This window comes from Pipistrellus hanaki (assembly GCF_964339955.1).
Source record: "Pipistrellus hanaki genome assembly, chromosome: X".
Lineage (NCBI taxonomy): Eukaryota > Metazoa > Chordata > Mammalia > Chiroptera > Vespertilionidae > Pipistrellus > Pipistrellus hanaki.
Genome location: NC_140524.1, coordinates 57955101 through 57965441, shown reverse-complemented (window position 1 = coordinate 57965441; position 10341 = coordinate 57955101).

Sequence of the window (10341 nt, the reverse complement as noted above, 5' to 3'; positions counted from 1 at the left end):
GTTTTTCATCGCGTATGCCCTGGATTCTCCTCTTTCTCTTTCAGTGTAGATGTAGGGCTTCCTCTCAGCCAGCTTTTGTTTGGTTTGGGGAGATAGACGTTCGTTTTATAGTTTCTCCTTGGACTTGTTGTGCCCGGCTGCTGTTTAGGAGTGTTTACTCAGCACCGCCATCTTCGTTTTTCCCTGGTCTACATTTTTAGCTGCTCCTGACTGCTCTTCCACAACACAATATAATTCTGAAGTTCTTCTGAATCCCTCATGGCCCCTATACAGTGTGCAGTCCGCTTTCCATATCCGTGGGTTTACATCTGAGGATAGGAAATATTTGAAAAAAAAGTTCCATTGTTGTTTATTATGTAGTTAGGCTTATGATGGTTGTCTCTGAACTGAGCATATATAGACTTATCATTATTCCCTAAACAATACAGCATAAAAACTATTTACATAGAATTTACATTGTATTGGGAATTATGAAAATAGAGATGATTTAAAGAATATGGAAAAATTGTGTATTTATATGCAAATACTATGGCATTTTATATAAGGGACTTGAGCATCTTGGAATTTTAATATTCATGGCAAGGGATGGGGGTGTCCTAGAACCAATTCCTCAGGAAAAGGGTACAACTGTATGCAAATATCACCCCTAACTCAGTCATGCTAACTGAGTAGATTTTAGGAACCTTGTCAGGTAAATGAGACAGAATGGAAATACATGTCATCTAAGGATAGATGATAGTCATCATGGAGAGTGGAATTTTATATGGTCAAATTAGTCTTAAAATACCATAAGAAGGCATAAGGTTGAAAAATAATGAAAAAAATCTTATTAAGTCCTACCTGACCAGTTTCTCTGCTGATATTGGAACAGATCACTATTTTCTTGCCTGAGCATAGATAGTCAAAAGTACCATAGACTATAATATAATGTATCGTTGAACATTTAAGATCTGTGTTTAGGATGTTCAGAAAGGCATACAAAACTACTGACTGAAGGATTAAAACAGTTCACTCTGGTCTAATTCTCAATGAGTATAGTGGCAGGCAAAATTTTCCATACACTTGTCCTGTCCTGTTTTCTCTCTCTTCTCTTTTCTCCTCCTCCTCCTCCTCCTCCTCCTCCTCCTCCTCCTCCTCCTCCTCCTCCTTCTCCTCCTCCTCCTCCTCCTCATCCTTCTTCTTCTTCTTCTTTTCTCTCTCTCTCTCTCTCTCTCTCTCTCTCTCTCTCTCTCTCTCTCTCTCTCTTTCAATGGTATTGGTATCAGTTAAAAACAAACAAACAGGAAAATGCAGCTTTAACATACTTTTGGTCTGAAGGTATATTTTAATGGTCCCCAAACCATGCCATGTAAAACTTTACACATAAGTTTGTGTGGGATACAGGGACCAAATCAATGCTTATGATTTTTGATTATTTATATTTTGCTTATGATATGTAAGCAAGAATGTAGTATGAAGAGGTTTTCTTAAGGCCTTGACATTACTTTGTATCATCAGGTTTAATAATGATACACCACCATTGTCTATTCCTCGAATATTTATTATTTAGATAAACTTAAGAATTCTAAGAAGTGACACAATAGAGATCCAAAGTTAAAAGAGGAAAGAAACACAGAGACCATTTAGTCTTCATTATATAGGTTAAGGCACACCAGTCCAGATATATTAGATTGATGATTTATTTGTCTAAGGCCATAATTTAAGTAACTGCCACAGATTTCATCCATCTATCTATTCAGTCATCATATATTGAATATCTTGTATGGAACAGAAATAGAATGGGGTACAACATGGAATAAAAAAACCCTCAAGGTTCTTGTGGACTAGAAAGGGAAACAAATATAAAAATGTCACTTTTTTTTTAGCTACGTTGCAATGATAGGGTTATACAGTGGGTGATATTGGCGTATAGGAGAAGGTTACATTACTTGGCCTGGGGTGGGATGGGCTTCCAGGTGAATAATCCTGAAGGTAATAATACTTAAGGTGTAAGCCAGTGAAAAAATTAGAATAAGCCAAGAGGAAATTTATCAGGTAAAACAAGAAGCATGTATGAGGGAACTGTATGCAGTGCAGCCTCATTAGATTAGGAGTACGTATTATTGTCAGATTTGAAGGTGGGAGGGTGAGGCTGGAAAGTAGCAGAGACAATAATGGAGATCCTAATACTGTACGTTTAAAAGTTTGGACTTCCTCCTTGCGAGTTTATTCAGAAATCAGTATTCTTAGATTTTTATCTAAGGTATCTGGAAAAGAATTGGAAACATTTCTATGAATAATTTTAATGTGCATAACTCATCATAGTTTTAGTAATAAAGCTCCAATAACAAAACCAGTCTACTAAAAAGAATGGTAAAAAATCATTTTGGGTTTACCAAAATCAAAGTTATATTAACCAAATTAGAGCCTTCTCCAATTTAGAGTTTTCTTGGCTAAAAAATTACATAGTGAGATTAGAGTTAAACATAGGTACCCATGAATAAATGTGACATAATATCTCTCACTACGGTCCTCACAGATAAAATTAGTATGCATAGTTTATCTAAACAACCTATGACAAAGATGTGTGTCATGGAAACACAGGTAAATATTTCTTCTATGTAAATAGATTATGTATATATGTTTTACTTATCCTGTATTGTTTATTAGACTGCATTATGGTAAAAGCTTCTGCACAGCAAAGAAAACAATCAACCAAGAGAAAAGGCAACCTAGTCTTCTGGTTTCTAGTTTCACATGAAAGGAACTTGAAAGTCACCACTGCATCCAAACAATAAGTAAAAAACTGAAAAGTCAACAACTCTTCTTAGGTCCATAAGAGAGGGAGGACAGCTGAGACAGGTTTGACTCAGTGGATAGAGTGTCAGCCTGCGGACTGAAAGGTCCTGGGTTCGATTCCAGCAAGGGCATGTACCTTGGTTGCAAGCACATCCCCAGTAGGGGTGGTGCAAGAGGCAGCTGATCGATGACTCTCTCATCGATGTTTATAACTCTCTATCCCTCTCTCTTCCTCTCTGTAAAAAATAAATAAAATATAGTTTTTAAAAGAGAGAGAGGGAGAGAGAGGACACAGAGCCCCCCACAGTCTCCAGACTGGAGAGGCAGGCAGGTGAGGGAGGGAGTGGCAGCCCATCAGAGGGGAGACAGGTGAGTGGACCACCCCAGGACACAGAGGGGTGTTCAGGTCTTTGAGTGGATAGAAAAATCTGTATTTTGATAAGGGTGTTGAACTGTGCCCTAAAGATCTGTGCATTTTATTCTATGTAAATTATACCTCAATATAAATAATATGAAAATATTTTCACAAAATTCTTAATACATGGGAAAATGCCAAGCTTATAATGCTAGATGTGAAAACAATTCAAAATTGCATATAAAAATGATGAAAGAGAGAGAGAGAGAGAGAGAGAGAGAGAGAGAGAGAGAGAGAGAGAGAGGAGAGGAGAGGAGAATAAACACTGGGAAGAATTACTAAAGTTTTGTGAAGAGTGGTTTTCGGTGGGGTAGAATTATTTTGTCTTTATACTCTTAGATTAAAGAAAATCTAAAATGCACATGTAATACATTTTTAATAAAAATGGCTAAATATATAGCTATTAGATGTGAGGTCTTGGTAAGTTGTTAAGTCAGGGGCCATCAACTGCACACTTCCCTGATCCCTTAGCTCTCTGGGCTCCCGAGATAAAGGAAAATGAAATAACACTTAGAGCACATTGTTACTTAAACCTTAATTAAATATCTGCCTGAAAAAATGTTCTGTTTTTCTTCATTGGCTCCTGCCCCAGAAAACTGGGTTTTAGGAGTTTGAGTATCTCAGACTGTCCCTGAATGCTTGGTTTCCAATAACATTTTAAAACTCACCCTTCCATCTGGTCTGTGTGTTGCTGACTAAATTCCTGCCCCTTCTACTGGAACAATCTTGGGTTAAGTATGTTCATTCATGAATAACTGTTTAATTATTCTAATTTTGTCATTTGCAGAGTCCTGGCAGTCTATCTAGAGCTCTGTAAGCAAAGACATGTTGCTGACTAAAAGACTTCCTACTGAGCAAAAGACAACTTACTGACTACAAAGGCACCTGCTCTGAGAAATGAAGGATTTCACTATGGTGCTTCAACTATTATGTGTTGTGCCATGTGGCACCCAGTGCAATGGGGGTGGGGACACTTAATCAATATTGCTTTTAGGACTTGATGTTTTCTTGTGCTATAGTGACTTCATGATCCCTAGAAAAAAAAAAGTGGAATTAAAATTTGAAAATGACAACTATGAAGAGATTGTTATGGCTGTAATGTACGTTAATACTATTTCTGAGTTTCATGGGAATTTTTTAAATCTCTAAGTACATTTTACTGCCTAGATCTAGTTGTGAACTTAAGAAAGTCTGGGACTATACTTTCTTCACCTTTTGATCATTAGTGCCTGCTAACCAAATGGAAAAAAATCAATAGCTCCATATTGATTGGCATAAAGATCGATAGTTGGAGCATCCTGATTTTGTGATTAATACAGATTAATAGACTTATTAGTAGACATTTTTTCACATCCCTGATTAAGATATATGATAATCTACTTTATATGTATAGATCACAATGTTTATTGTGTAAACATAATGGAAGCATAATTTGTAGATCATATATTATTTTATTTACTTGTTAATCTTGTGTGCCCTACTAATTTCCCAAAGTCTTATACCCTGCTATCTAGAGAATGTTCCTGTGATCAGATACCCGCCAGTCTTCCATCTAACAATGCAAGCCTGCTATGTTTCAGACTTTTCCTAACTTCCTCCTTAATATCAACCTTTTCTATCCAGTAGTTCTTCCACAGAAATCTGCTAGATGAGTGCTAGGACTATAAATAAATCTGTATTTTTGCATTAATGATTTATCATGGGTTATTATGTTATCCCTCCTAGTTAATTCATATGGTGTTTGATTGATCTGGGAACTCTAGGCTCTGTGGCTAGGTAGTGTCCCTGAAATGACCCCACATAGGTACCTTGCAGGACTTCGCTGCTCTTGCACCATTGGCCATTTGGTTTATTTTCAGTTGTGTCTGTAATCTATATTGTTGTGGCTCAGCCTCTGCTTCACAGATTTTGTGACTTTAATTCAAAATGAGTCACTTCTTTTTTTTTTTCTTTTTAAAAAATATATTTTATTGATTTTTTACAGAGAGGAAAGGAGAGAGAGAGCTAGAAACGTCGATGAGAGAGAAACATCGACCAGCTGCCTCTTGCACACCCCCTCCTGGGGATGTGCCCGCAGCCAACGTACATGCCCTTGACCGGAATCAAACCTGGGACCTTTTAGTCCGCAGACCGACGCTCTACCACTGAGCCAAACCAGCTTGGCTAAAATGAGTCACTTCTGATTGTAGCCCACCAGTAGGACTTACAGTTGTCGTTTTTGAGTGGCACATGGTTTTTATGGTCTTAGAATGAAAAATACACCCCCCTCTGCTCTAAAATATTTACTTACACTTTTCTCATTAAGCTACCAGATTGAATAAACAAGTTAAAGACTTAATATAAAGTGTTCTTGATTACCCTACTAGTCAAGGGATATTTCTCCTTGACATTTCTCCAATAGGGAAAAAAAAGTATCTGAAATCTGATTTTGTAAATTAAGATGGAAAAATAATTCATGGTTTTGAAGTATAGTTTTGGTCCTAAAATTTTATAGACAATATTGGAAAAGTTATAGAATATTTTAGAAGAAGGTTAGTTAGAATTTTTTTTTCTATTCCAGTTACTACTTAATTATTTGTAAAGCATCTCACTTGCTGAATTTGAGCAGATATTAACACACCTGTTCTTTAAGGTAATTATAGTGAAATATATGTCTAAACTGTAATTCCCTAATATGAATATTTTCTGGTTTTTCAAAGGTATAATTATCTACAATCCAAGACAAAGTATACTTTTGCATGCTGTTTATTATTGCTTCTATTTTTACTATATTGTGGATATTAACATTAGAGACTTTATCTTCCAATAATATTTATACTTTTCTGGGTTTCAAGTTGGCTATAATTATTTACTTAGTATATGGACCACTTATTATTTACCCATTCATGTTGATGGACACATGTTCCTTCCATATACTGGCTATTGTAAATGACATTACAATGAATATATGGATATATATGTCTTTCTGATTTACTGTTTCAGATTTCTTCAGATAAATACCCAGAAGTGGAATTGTTGGGTCCTTCTTTGTCTCTTGTTATATACCTTTGTTTTAAAGTATATATATTTTTTTTAAAAAAAACTAAAAATGGAACTCCCATTTGACCCAGTGATCCCACTTCTAGGAATATATACCAATAAACTAGAAATATCAATCAGAAAGAATATATGCACCCCTATGTTCATAGCAGCACAAATCGCCATAGCTGAGATTTGGAAACAGACTAAGTGCCTTTCAGCAGATGAGTGGATTAAAAAACTGTGGTACATCTACACAATGAAATACTACACTACTCTAAAAAGAGAGTTCTTACCATTTGCAACAGCATGGATGGAACTGTAGAGCATTATGCTAAGTGAAATAAGCCAGTCTAAGAAATATAAATATCACATGATCTCACTCATTTGTGGAATATAATGAACAAGATAAACTGATAACAAAAACAGAAACAGAGACAGAGAAACATTGATCAGACTGTCAAACCTCAAAGGGAATGTAGGTGAGAGTAGAGGTAAAGGAGGGGGAAATAAAATCTATTTTGATTGTTATAAGTATTGCTACCCCAGCTTATTTTTTATTTCATTTTCATAAAATATCTTCTTCCATTTCTGATGCAAATTAAAACAACAATGAGGTATCACATCACACCTGTCAGAATGGCTATCATAAACAAATCAACAAATGACAAGTGATTTCTAGGATGTGGAGAAGAAGGGGTCCTTGTGGACTGCTGGTGAGAATGCAGACTGGTGCAGCCACTGTGGAGAACAGTATGGAGCTTCCTCAAAAAAGAAAAAATTAGAACTGCCATTTGACCCAGTGATCCCACTTCTAGGAGTATATCTTAAAAATCCCAATACACCAATCAAAAAGAATATATGCACCCTTGTGTTCATTTGCAGCAAAATTTACAATAGGTAAGATCTGGAAACAGCCCAAGTGCCCATCATCAGATGAGTGGATAAAAAAGCTGTGATACATTTATACCATGGAATACTATGCCTTAGTAAAATAGAAGGATCTTTTTACTCTTTGAGACAGTGTGGAGAGATGTGGAGAAAATTATGCTAAGTAAAATAAACCAGTCAGAGGAAAACATGTATCACATGATCTCACTCATAGGTGGAATCTAATGAACAAAATGAACTGATGAACAAAATAGATCCAGAGACATAGAATCATGGAACAGACTGAAGAAACTCAGAAGGAAGTCAGGTGTGTGGGGAGGAGAAGCGGATTTTTTTTTTGGGAGGGGGGGGGTGGAAGGAAGGAAAAGAGATTAACCAAAAAACTTATATGCAGCCGAAACCGGTTTGGCTCAGTGGATAGAGCGTCGGCCTGCGGATGAAGGGTCCCAGGTTCGATTCCGGTCAAGGGCATGTACCTTGGTTGCAGGCACATCCCCAGTAGGGGGTGTGCAAGAGGCAGCTGATCCATGTTTCTCTCTCATTGATGTTTCTAACTCTCTATCTCTCTCTCTTCCTCTCTGTGAAAAATAAATAAAATATATATTTAAAAAACTTATATGCATATATGCATAACCCTTATACACAGACAATAGTGTGGTGGAGGCCTAGGAAGGTTGAAGGGTAGAGGGGGTTATGGGGAAAAAAGGGGACATTTATAATACTTTTAACAATAAAGATAAAAAAATAATAAAGTCTATTTTATCTGTTATAAGTATTGCTAACCCAGCTTATTTTTATTTCCATTTTCATAAAATATATTTTTTCTATTTCTTTACTTTCAGTTCATGTGTGTCTTTTAATCTGAAGTGAGTCTTTCTACCTAGCATATGTAAGGGTCTTGTTTCCTTATCCATTCAGCCCCTATATGTATGTCTTTTGACTGAATCATTTAATCCATTTGCAATTTAAAGTAATTATTGCTAAACAAAAATTGAAAAACAAAACAAAACAAAAAATAAAGCAATTATTGCTAGATATGTATTTATTGCCATCTTATTATTCATATTTTTAAGTCTTTTTTTCTTCTTCTTAAAGAAGACTCTTTAATATTTCTTTTAATGTTGGTTTGGTGGTGATGAATTCCTTTAATCTAAATAACTGCTGGGTAGAGTAATCTTGGTTGTAGGTCCTTGCTTTTCACCCCTTTGAATGTTTCATGCCAATCCTTTCTGGTTTGCAAAGTTTCCATTGAGAAATTAGCTGGTAGTCTTATGGTTCATTAAAAAATATATATCCATATTTTTATTTATTTTAGAGAGGAAGAGAGAGGGAGAGATAGAAACATTGATAATGAGAGAGAATCATCGATCAGCTGCCTCCTGCACATCCTACACTGGGGACTGAGCCCACAATCTGGGCATGTGCCCTGACAGGGAATCTTGAACCTCAACCTCCTGGTTGATAGATCAATACTGAGCCACTGAACCACAATGGCTGGACTTATGGTTCATCTTGTATGGAACTCTCGCTGCAATTCTTGGACTTGTATGTCTATTTCCTTTGCCAAGTTGGGGAAATAGTATGTCATTTTTTAATTATTTCTTCAAATTGATTTTCAATTCCTTGCTCTCTCTTCTTCTTCCAGCACCCCTAGGATGCAAATATTGGTATGCTTGACATTGTCTCAGAGTGTCCTTTTACTATTTTCTCTCCTTTTTTTAAATATTATTTTGTGTGTGCTGTTCTGATTGGGTGTTTTCTATTTTCTTACCTTCTATATCACTGATTTGATCCTCTGTTTCATCTACTCTACTATTGATTCCCTGTAATAAATTCCTCATTTCAGTTAGTGTACTTTTTATTAGTGACTGGTTCTTTTTATGGTTTCTGTCTCCATTTTTATGTTACCTAACTTCCAGTTAGTTATCACTGAGTTCATCTACTTTTCCCTTAATTCATTGCACATCCTTATGACCAGTGTTTTGAATTCTGCATCTGGTAGACAGCTTGTCTCCATTTTATTTAGTTATTTATTTTCTGGAGTTTTGTTCTCTTCTTTCCTTTGTGATGTTTTTTATTATCTCCTTATCTTAGATGCCTCCCTGTGTTTGTTTCTATGTATTAGGTAAACCTGCAATATTTCTCAGTCTTGACAGACTGATCTTATATAGCAGATGTCCTGTAGGCCCAATGGTGTAGCCTCCCCAGACACTTGAGTTGGGTACTCTATATATGCCCCTTCCAAATCATTGGCTATTGTAATTGAACCTTGATTTGTGTTGGCATATCAATGGGGATGATTTACCCATAGACATATAGGCTGAAAGGACTGAATGCAACTACAGAACTACAGGGCAGGAGCTGCTATGCAGGGACCAACTCTGTGGAGCAGAACTGGCTTTAGTGAGTCTATATTGCCTGATCAGTCCACCCCCTGAGTGTGTTATTCCAGGAGGTGGTTGAGTGGTGCTTCCAAGTGGACTGAAACTGACCACCTTGTGCTCTGGCTCTCGGACCTCCAGGGAGGTGCAGGCCGGCCAAGGTCTGTTGGGGCCACCTGATGTGAGCTACAGAGATATCTGCAGGACACCATTTGTGCTGGTCTTGGAGGTACCTGGCAGTGACAAAATTTTGCATAGAGGCTGGCTAACACTAGTGCCAGGCCTGGAGCCATTTAGCAAGCAGTACAAGGCAGGACAAGGGCAGATGCTACTAGATTGGGGTTTTTTAACTTTTGAGAGAGTTAAGAAAGTTTTCAGCATGAGCCAAGGCAGGCAATTGTATGAAAAAGCCACTGGAAATGGCATGGGTGGGACTGCAAGTTAGGTGGATCTCAGGGAATCACCAGGGCAGGGTGAACAGTGTTAGCAGGTTGATGGACATATACTGCCTGCTGGCTGTGTGTGTGTGTGTGTGTGTGCATTGGGGCTGGGGAGTCTCAAAAAAGGAACAGTGGCTTCTGCCAGAACTTCTGTCTGGGAGAAAGCTGCTTCTTCAGCCCTTGTCCTGATATCAGATAATTCAGTTCCTCCACATAAGACCCTGTTGCCTTTGAACCTTCTATCCCAGTGCTAGAACTCAGAGGGAGTGAGTGCCAGTAAGTGTGTGTGTGTGTGGGCCCTTAATAAGGGACACCTGCATGTCCAGCAGCCAACTGTCTTATTCAACCACAATCCCTGCTACTTTTTACAGCAAGAAGTTATGGGTACTTCTCTTCCCAGCACTAGAAACCTGGTCTG